This window comes from Podarcis vaucheri, assembly GCF_965113315.1.
Source record: "Podarcis vaucheri genome assembly, chromosome: 9".
Classification (NCBI taxonomy): domain Eukaryota; kingdom Metazoa; phylum Chordata; class Lepidosauria; order Squamata; family Lacertidae; genus Podarcis; species Podarcis vaucheri.
In genome coordinates, this window is record NC_138767.1 from 67134054 (window position 1) to 67144430 (window position 10377).

A 10377-nucleotide genomic window follows, 5' to 3' on the forward strand; every position below is an offset into this window, starting at 1 on the left:
TATTTCTCCCTTGATCTGACAAGGTGCAGACTTTGCTTTATTTTCCTTATAAATGTATCTTGACCCTCTTTATATTTGCTATATAGAAATCCAACAGTAAAGGAGTTTGCTCCAAGTGAGCAACGCTCCCCAGCTAGATATAGGTCACATATAGGTAATGCACATAACTCAATAAATATCCCACACATGCTCTGCTACATTTACATGTCCTTAACCACCTGTAATATTTCATATGAAATATTAGCACAGTATGCTTGCCTGGTCACCCGTGGACTAGGTTACATTGGGAGTGCACTGCAAATAGGGAAGGATGAATCTGTGTTTGGTAACTTCTGCATCTATTTAACTGATAGTTTAATGCCATTACATTTCTGTTTTAATTGCTTTTTTGTTTTTTGTTTGTTTTTTATTCAAAATTATAACAAGACATATTATCCAAAAACATATCATCCTTGTCCCCCCCCCCCGCCCATTTTTGCATCACTGCTGGCCTCCAAACCCCTGCCTGGATAAAATCGTGAGTGATGAAACATTTGTTTAAGGAAGTAAGGAAGGTAGTTATGATTCTCAGGAAACTTCAGTCAGCCCCCAACAACACATTGCAGGCCCAGGCTTCCACACACACACATAGGCGCTGACTCCATGGGGCCTGAGGGGGCCCGAGCCCCCTCAAAAATTCGTTTGGGGGGCTCCGCCCCCCCCATAATCTCGGGCGCCCCTCCAGCAGAGCGCCGCCGCCGTCCCCCGCCTCCTCCCCACCTGCTCCCTCGCCAGCCAGCCAGCCAGCCAGCCAGCCGTGCGCCCTAGCCGGAGAGCCCCGGCCGTCCCCGTCGCACAATCGGCTGGATCTCCCTTCAGCAGGCCGTGCTCACAACTCGGCCCAGGGACCCCCCAGCAGCGGATCTCCAGCCCAGCTGAAGAATCCGGCAACAAGCCCCCTCCTCCCCAATCGCTTCCCGGGGCAGGACCCCAGTATGGGCCCCCCCAATATTTTTTATAAGTCGGCGCCCCTGCACACACAAACACACACACACACACACACCACTCAAGTGAGCTACCAATAAAAGAAACCACACAGTTGAATGGGATCAAATCAGGTCACAACTTTATTGGCTACATAAGCATTGGGTAAGCATTTCAATTTCCGGGCTGCCCATCAGAAATGACATGAGGGTCAACCCGGCAGTGGGGATTCCTATGACTCGGCCCTCCAGATGTTTTGAGACTACAGTTCCCATCATCCCTGACCACTGGTCCTAGGGATCATGGGAGTTGTAGGCCAAAAACATCTGGAGGGCTGAGTTTGAGGAAGCCTGCTTTAATGGGATATTGTATTTCTGGAGGGGAAATAAAGGGTTTGACCGCCCCTCCAACCAAGACTAAGGTTATCCAATGCCTAAACCGCCTAAGTTGTGATGATTGCTACGAGGTAGTCAATTCCTGCAGGTCATAGCCAATTCACCTGATAGGCAAATTCCTACCTGTCCCTGCAAATACAGCGACCACCGCAGGCCATAGCAAGTTCAAATCAATGAGTAAATGCAAAATTACCAGAGTGGGTGGGTGGGCTGATCCGACGAAGAAGAGCTGGGTGTCCGGGGCTGGTGTGGACTGATTTAAATCCCCCAGGAGTGGACCTGAGGGAAGCCTGATGGTTCCCTTATGCCCACCCCCAGATAGCCCAGCCCTCCACGCCAGCCTGCCATTGGCCAATTTGGCAGGCTGATGTGGAGCAGGATTTCAAGCTGGGAGTGCAAGCCGAAACTCTTGTTCTGGCCAGGATCAGCTCCCCACACCCAGCCCTGCATTGGTGGGGGGGGGCAGGTGCTGGCCGTCCCGCAAAGTTGTCACACCCCTCAAAGGGGGTAAGCGGACTTCTGTGCTTCCTCTGTGCTTGTGCAAAATCAGAGCGTCCTCACAGCTCTCCTAACTAAGGCTCAGCAAAACAGCTAATTTGTAGTTGATGTGTGTTAATAACTAATACTATATCAAAAATGCAGCATTTGTCATTCTACATGGAGAGAATAAGTAGCGCAAGCAGCTAGAGATTTGCTGATACAGGTATGGAAACAGATTGAAAATGACAACAAAACGAACCATTTCATATGTTTGAATCTTATCACCTGCTGTCATGCCGCAATGGTGACAAGCCCTCCCAACCTTTCACAGAATTGTAAACGGTTTCCATTGGTGAAACAGAAGTGATTGAAAAGCAAAACATAAATATTATCTGCTGAGAACCTTTTAAAAAATAAAAATAAAATAAAGTTTGTCAATTCTCTCTTGAAGCGCAATAGAAGGACCACAGCTCCTTTTCTGTGGCAGGTAGAAACATGGAAGCCGCTGGCTTAATAGTAATTTTTGTGGTGATTTTTCTTAAAATACCAAAGCAGTGATTTTGACATCAGTGGAGGGCTGTTTAGTTATCTGGTATCTGCCTTGGTCAACAGGAGCTGCTTGAAGTCATGGTCAGCAAAAAGTGAGAGTAGGCATGCACATGCTAGCTTCAACCCCCAACATCCTAACCCCAACACTACTCCACTTCTGTGTTGAGAGGAAAGGTCTGAATGGAAGGTCAGATGAGGATTCTATATCATGAGGATTAAATGCATTCACCCCACCACAGTGAGAATCCCACTTCAGACTTCCCTTCTCAATGCAGAGTTGGCAGATAGGGACATGTCCAATGAGGACTAGAGTGAGCTGCTTACGTACATGACAAAGCGTGTTCTCTCTCATGGAGAGCCCGTGTTGCGGTGGGGTCTGCCGAGCCACCCCTCTGTTGCCAGGCAGGGTCTCTAAAGAGTGCCTAGGGCAACGATTGGTTCACTGGGTTGCTGGGGGTAAAAGTTATGTTGCAATTTCAGTGGGAAGGGTAAAATGTTTAAATACTCTGCACGCAGCCTGGAGCTTTCTCTTTGCTGCGTGCAACGGATCACCCGCCCACCCGCCCTTGAGTAAGGGGTTGTTGCGTTGACCTTGCTATGCCTGTCATGGGGTCACCTGCCGTTGGGGCAGGGACCTGGTAGGAATTTTGTCCATCTGGCTGATTGGCTGGGCCATTTGGTTTTTGCCCACTGCGTAGCAAATCGTCACAACTTGTAAGGTTGCAGTTAGGCATTGGTTATAAATTGGTTGGCGGAGGGGTTAGGATAGGCTGGGCCTGCCCCTCCATGGTTGCTGCGGAAAGGGAATTCCGTTAAAGGAATCCTGGGGCTTGCCATCTTTTCGTCCAATCCCTGGAATGGGACTAGGGCCGGCAAGCCCTGGAGAGCATGCGGAGAGAGGTGAGGGCCTGTGACTCAGCTCCATTTCTCCCGGATATTGTTTTCCCTTCTGGCTTCCGGTGGTGCCCAGAAGTCAGTTCTGTCCCCAGGCGGGGGGGGGGGGGGACAGATAGTCTTAACCAATGCCTAAACAACCACTCACGGTTATGTACTTAGCCCATCCAGCTAAGTAGAGTCTCCAAGACACCAAACCGGAAGAGACCCTGACCATGGATCTTGCTGAATCCCAGGAATACTTAGCTGCAGTGCTGTCCCTGTCTAAGTTAATCAGAACCACCTCCAGGACTCCAGAAGCAAAAGTGATAATGAACAGGAGGACAGGCTGCCATCAGGAATACCTGCTATGCTCCTCAGGGTCTTCCTACTTCCAACATATTCAGGTAGGAAGTCTGTAGTGTGGACTGAGGAATGTCAGAAGCACTGATGTCATCTGCCAGAGTGTATGGATTTGACAGATTTGTTTGTGGAAGTCATATAATTAGGAAAATAATCAAGCAGAGGTGAGCTACTTCCATTCTTTCCTTTGACAGGTTTCCCACTTCAGACTAGCAGTTTATACGGGAACAGTTATTTTCAAGATTACTTGGATATCTGATTAAAATCTAAAGCTTGTATTCCAGTTGACTGAATATCTTTTATTTAACCTCAATGTGTTTTACAAAAATAAATTTTACTATGCAGTCAGAAGTAAACACTACTAACTTCAGTGGAGCTGACACTCTGGTAACTCTGCAAAGGATTGTAACCATATTGATAGTAATAAATTGGATATCATGCTATGTAAAGCTGCTCTTTGGTGTGTGGGTGTACACATGTGTGTTTAACGGGATGCGGGTGGTGCTGTGGTCTAAACCACTTGGATCAGGATTCAACCCTTCAAAATTCAAAAGTGGTGGTTGCAGCTGACAATCTGCTCAGGGTAGACTTTGAGGACATACATTAAACATCATACATATCATCAAACATATCAGACTCTGTTGCCTTTGTCTTTGCCCGTTTGTTCTCACATACCCTCAGGGTGGCTAACACCAGTAAAATTACAATAAAAACATAATGGAGGGGACCAACATAATGGGGGGGGGGGACTTGTATTTAAAATACAAGTTAGAATGCAATTTAAAATGCAGCCTCATTTTAAAAATAGCCCATAGATCAAAACCATAGGGGGAGGGAAAACATAAGGGTTAGACTGGGTCCAAACCAAAGGCCAGGTGGAACAGCTCTGTCTTGCAGGCCCTGCGGAAAGATGTCAAGTCCCACAGGGCCCTAGTCTCTTGTGACAGAGTCGGGGCCAGTACTGAAAAGGCCCTGGCCCTAGTTGAGACCAATCAACTAGAGACCTCCAAAGTGTTGAGACTTGAGACCTCCAAAGTGTTGTCATTTGTGGACCTTAAGGTCCTCTGCGGGGCATACCAGGAGAGGTGGTCTGTGGGTCCTAGGCTGCATAGGGCTTTAAAGGTGAAAACCAGCACCTTAAACCTGACCCTGTACTCCACTGGGAACAAGTGCAGTTGGTAAAGCACTGGATGAACGTGATCCCGTGGCAAGGACCCTGTAAGGAGCCTCGCTGCGGCATTCTGCACCCGCTGGAGTTTCTGGGTCAGCTTCAAGGGCAGACCTACATAGAACAAGTTAGAGATAGAAAGCTTCCCGCAAACAGTATGCGTGATTTCGGACCATGGAGGCACAGGTCAATTCTGTATCCAGGGCAGCTGTCTACCAACTCCACCTGGTACGCAGGCTGAGACCCTACCTGCCCGCTGACTGTCTGGCCAGAGTGGTGCATGCTCTAGTTATCTCCCGCTTGGACTACTGCAATGCGCTCTACGTGGGGCTACCTTTGAAGGTGACTCGGAAACTACAACTAATCCAGAATGCGGCAGCTAGACTGGTGACTGGGGGCGGCCGCCGAGACCACATAACACCGGTCTTGAAAGACCTACATTGGCTCCCAGTACGTTTCCGAGCACAATTCAAAGTGTTGGTGTTGACCTTTAAAGCCCTAAACGGCTTCGGCCCAGTATACCTGAAGGAGCGTCTCCACCCCCATCGTTCTGCCCGGACACTGAGGTCCAGCGCCGAGGGCCTTCTGGCGGTTCCCTCATTGCGAGAAGCGAAGCTACAGGGAACCAGGCAGAGGGCCTTTTCGGTGGTGGCGCCCGCCCTGTGGAATGCCCTCCCATCGGATGTCAAGGTGATGGAAAACTACCTGACATTCAGAAAACATCTTAAGGCGGCCCTATTCAGGGAAGCTTTTAATGTATGATATTTTAATGTTTTTTTGGTTTCTGTGGAAGCCGCCCAGAGTGGCTGGGGAAACCCAGCCAGATGGGCGGGGTACAAATAATAAATTATTATTATTATTATTATAACAAGTTAGAGATAGAAAGCTTCCCGCAAACAGTATGCGTGATTTCGGACCACACATATGCTGTTAGGGAACACCATGCCAGGAAGTTTTTTTTAATGGTTTCAAATCCAGGATCAATAGCAATGTAACAAGATAACAAAGAATGACACACACGCACACACTGAATGTTGGGCTCATTGTAAGAGCTGATTGGTAAGCGGGGAGCACTGCCAGCTGACACCTGACAGATGAAATGCCAGCTTCTTTTGTAACCTGATCATTGTTCCTATTTTTAGTAAACAGGATTTAAGCACCTGCTTTGCTCCTTCATAATTTCCAACATCTGTGGAAGGCTCCTTGTACTTTGTCATTCACCAAGAGGCACAAGTGATTCTCTCTGACTGCTTCATTTATCATTGTAACACCTGGTTCTGCATTTTGAATGGATTGTTTCGAAGATTCCATGTAGACAGAATTCTCTATTTGGTGTATAGGGTATTTTGGTCCAATACACTTTGGCCCTATGCTAAGAGGCAATAGGAAGATATGCTGAGTATAGCCTGGGCCAAAGTATATACAAGGCACCATCAAAGTCCAGCATCTACACAGCAGGCCACCCAGTCATGTGTTCTTTCCACAGTCTGGAGTACTATCCATAAGTCAGGAAAAATGTCTGTCCTCAGACTCTGTTGCCTTTGTCTTTGCCTGTTTGTTCTCACATACCCTGTGTATTATAAACCTATTTGTATTGACTCAGAGGTAAGTTTCACTTTCTTCGACGGGTTTTATTCCAAGGAAACACATAGGATTAAAGCCTAAAACTCATTGAACTTAGTGAGATTTGCTCACTGACTCAGCATATGCATTGATAATCATCTTGCTTTACTTACCAATCATTGATCTGCAGGCATAAAAATTGTAATTTTGGCTAGAAACTGGGAAATAATTATTTCAAAAAATCAAGTGCACCTGCCAGCCTGCATGATACAAAATTGTTATGCCGTGTGATTTTATGACTGTTTACCCAGAAACATTCTACTTGGCAAATGTGCTTAGGATGACTGCGGACCACTTGTGATGCCATAGAAGCTGTTGGCAGCTGAATGGATATAAAGGAGGACCAAGGGAAAGGCCTCTTTCTATTAACAAGCAATTCTTTTCTGTGAACCGCCTTGAGACCTCCAGGTATAGGGCGGTATATAATTTCAATTAACAACAACATTTCTCCAGTGAAAATAGGTAAAGGTAAAGGGACCCCTGACTGTTAGGTCCAGTCGCGGATGACTCTGGGGTTGCGGCGCTCAACTCGCTTTATTGGCCAAGGGAGCTGCCGTACAGCTTCTGGGTCATGTGGCCAAAATGACTAAGCCACTTCTGGCGAACCAGAGCAGCGCACAAAAACGCTGTTTACCTTCCCGCAGGAGCGGTACCTATTTATTTACTTGCACTTTGACGTGCTTTCAAACTGCTAGGTTGGCAGGAGCCGGGGCCAAGCAACTGGAGCTCACCCCGTCCGGTGAAAATAGGGACATCCTATTCCATCATCATCATCATCATCATCACAATAATAATCGATTTCTTATTTATACCTCATCCATCTGACTGGGCTGCCCCAGCCACTCTGGGTGGCTTCCAACATATATAAAACCATAATAAAACATAAAACATTTTTAAAAACCCTATACAGCGCTGCCTTCAGACGTCTTTTAAAGGTTGTCTAGTTACCTATCTCCTTAGCTAAGACATCGCATAACTCTATACCCTCCAACATTTCTCTGATGAAAATAGGGACGTCCTAAGAAAAAACAGGACATTCTGGAATCAAATCAGGAACCGGGACGACTTCTGTAAATCTGGGACTGTCCCTGGAAAATAGGAAAACCTGGAGGGTCTGTTCTCACATTGCTTTGGAAAGTGGAACTCTGATTCGGTCAGCTTTAAATTCCAACTGCATCAAACTCCCCCTCCATCCCTACTCAGAAATAAGCCCTGTTTTGTTCAGTGGGGCTTATTCCCAAATTAGGAAATGGTTGAGCATGTGAAAAAGGCCAGATGATGGATGAATAGGATGTGAGCGTGTACCCATGTGTCAGAATTTTCGCTTTTGACACTGGTCCACACATCTCTTCATGCAGCTCCCAAGAGGCTACCCCTGAGGACATGAAGCCTTTGAGGGGGGGGGGTGTCTCCCATCCCTGCATTCTAGTAATCAATGGGGACTTATTGTTTTGATTTATGGCATTTGTCTTTTTTTATTTTAACTTTCTGTACAGAGACTACAGCTGGCACTTTAAAAAATGGTTTGCCTGCAGGCTAACACAATGGAGTTTCTTTGTGTGTATCATATCACAGGGTGACATTTTTAGACATTTCATAATGCAACTTTTCATGATGAAGTGAATGTTTAAAAATGTACCTAGAAAGGCAATGGCATGACACTTTGTCCTTCATTTCACTTTCTTTACAGCATGATTGCCATACAATTTCCTATTGTTCAGTCACTCATTTTAGCTGGTTAAAATAACACTAAGTTCAGATGATTAAGAACAGTGTATCATATGAAAAATGTAAGGAGAATTTCATATTTTGTTTACAGGAACCTGAGCCAATTTACAAGGTTCTGAACTGAACTGGAAATGAAACATCGGCCTATCTTTTCGTAAATGCAAAATTACAAAACTGCTGTCTAGTTCTCAGGAACTCTGTGGGAAAGCAAGCAAGCTCAATTTCCAAAAAATGAAGCCCTTCTAAGCATAAATCTCTTGAGTCTGAAGGCAAATAATTTGGATGCCGCAAAAGAAATGTCTGCATTTAGAATGTTAATTATCACAACTGTTTACCTGTGCATTGAAAGTAAATGGTCAAAGCTAATCTGAGACATCTATCTTGCAAAGCATGTGCCTGTATCATTTCCAAACATTTGGACCATTCCCCTTGATACATTAACAGAAACATCATGACATTAGGAAAGAGATGAGGACTGATTTTATCTTGAAATATGGATCAGAGTCTAGAGAATGGGAGGAAGCTGGTGTGACTCTATCCATCACATGTTTTAACAATTGCCCTGACTCTAGCCAATCTTCCAGCAGTAAAGTCCTGTGGATTGGGGTTTCCAAACATGGGTGATTGAGGTAAGATGTATTAGATCCATTGGTTGCAAGTGACTTTGAGCCTTCAGTAATAGCAACCAGGTTTCTAATTACAGCCATACCTTGGTTGTCGAACGCCCTGGAACTCGGATGTTTTAGCTCCCGAACGCTGCAAACCCGGAAGTGATTGTTCCGGTTTGCAAATGTTCTTTTGGAACTCCAATGTCCAGTGGGGCTTCGCGGGCTTCTGATTGGCTGCAGGATTTGGTTTGCGAACATACTGGAAGTCGAATTGGATTCCGTTCGACTTCCAAGGCACAGCTGCACTTGGGTTCTGAATTTCAAAAAGTAGTCATATTAAGGCAGTCACAGATAGTAGATACGGAGAATTTCAAATAATCAATTTCATCCATCAATTCCTTAATTACTGCACTGTTCTGTGAAGAAAACAGAGTATACATCTTCTAAATAATAGTAATAATAATCCTTTAAGAAATGATTTATCCAAAAGCACGATGACACTCCATGGTGACTTCACCATAGCCACAACTGCCTTGAGGTTTGACCCAGAAGACTTGACTTGTCATGTGAACTGAACCTGGATTGCTAAGGCTTGTTCTTGGCTCACCACTTGTGGCTTGCTTGGAGAAAAGCAAATTACAAGAGCTGGTTTGGACAACATGATGAGCTATGTATGCACAATCATGTTAAACCATAGTTAAATATTAGCTGTGCTTCAACATGATGTGAAAACAGCAACTATGTTCCAAACTACTGGCTGAATATGCATGGCAGGAAGTAGACTGGGGCTTCAAGAATGCTTGATCCCACATTTGTATAAATGTCCTGGATGAGCCAGGCATTCACATGTGCAAATGGATGTGTGAGTCAATTGAAATAAATCCTTTCTTTGCCAAATCCCGAATACATTTTCAAGCATGGATGAGCCACTCGTAAGTGGCTTCATTCCTGCAGTGAATGCCTCCAACAATTAGGCCAAAACTAAAACAGAGAATGTCATCTGTTCCTCTTAAAGTAGCAGTTGCACACACTGTATGTTCAAGACCCAAGCCCACTTCCTGTCCCTGGACAGGCATGGATATTTCAAAATACCTACTGCCACCACCAGCAGTCATTTATATGGAACAGCAAGGAACCAATGAGCAATTGTATAAAGCTGAGATGGGAAGCAGTTTGGGGTTTGAATGGAAGTTTCAGGATTATGTCTCTAATATTATTATGTCTCTAATATTACGTCTCTATTTATTATTACGTTATCATTTCAAATTTATGCCGTGTGGTGTGTTTTTGTTTTTTTAAAAAATTCTCTATATTTGCTTTTGAAATGACAGTCTCACTTCTGAAGAAACTGTTTTTATCACGTGCTGAAAGGCTGGCAAGTCATGAAGCTATGCTCTTCATAGCCTCTGCAAATGGGAAGAATCACCTCCACTAAAACAAAATATAAAAAGCTTTAACAGCTTTGCAGTGACAGACTTCATAGGCCACACAGTCTGTGTGAAATTGGATTCAGTGTGATTATTTCTGGGCAGTAATTCAGAGCAAATAACATCAAGAAAAACCTTGCGTAAATCCTGACAGGAAAAAAATGGATTTAAATCAAACTAATAGCTTGCAAAACACACAA

General features: G+C 45.0%; 1 long non-coding RNA gene across 1 annotated transcript in view; it reads left to right on the forward strand.

Annotated features, from left to right (window-relative positions):
* The window catches only part of LOC309540969, a 409726-nt gene extending 400836 nt beyond the window's left edge, over positions 1–8890 (forward strand). Inside the window, exon 3 of the long non-coding RNA XR_014223589.1 lies at positions 8832–8890. This is a non-coding gene — a long non-coding RNA (uncharacterized lncRNA). The remainder of the gene's footprint in view (positions 1–8831) is intronic.
* Positions 8891–10377: the final 1487 nt, after the last annotated feature.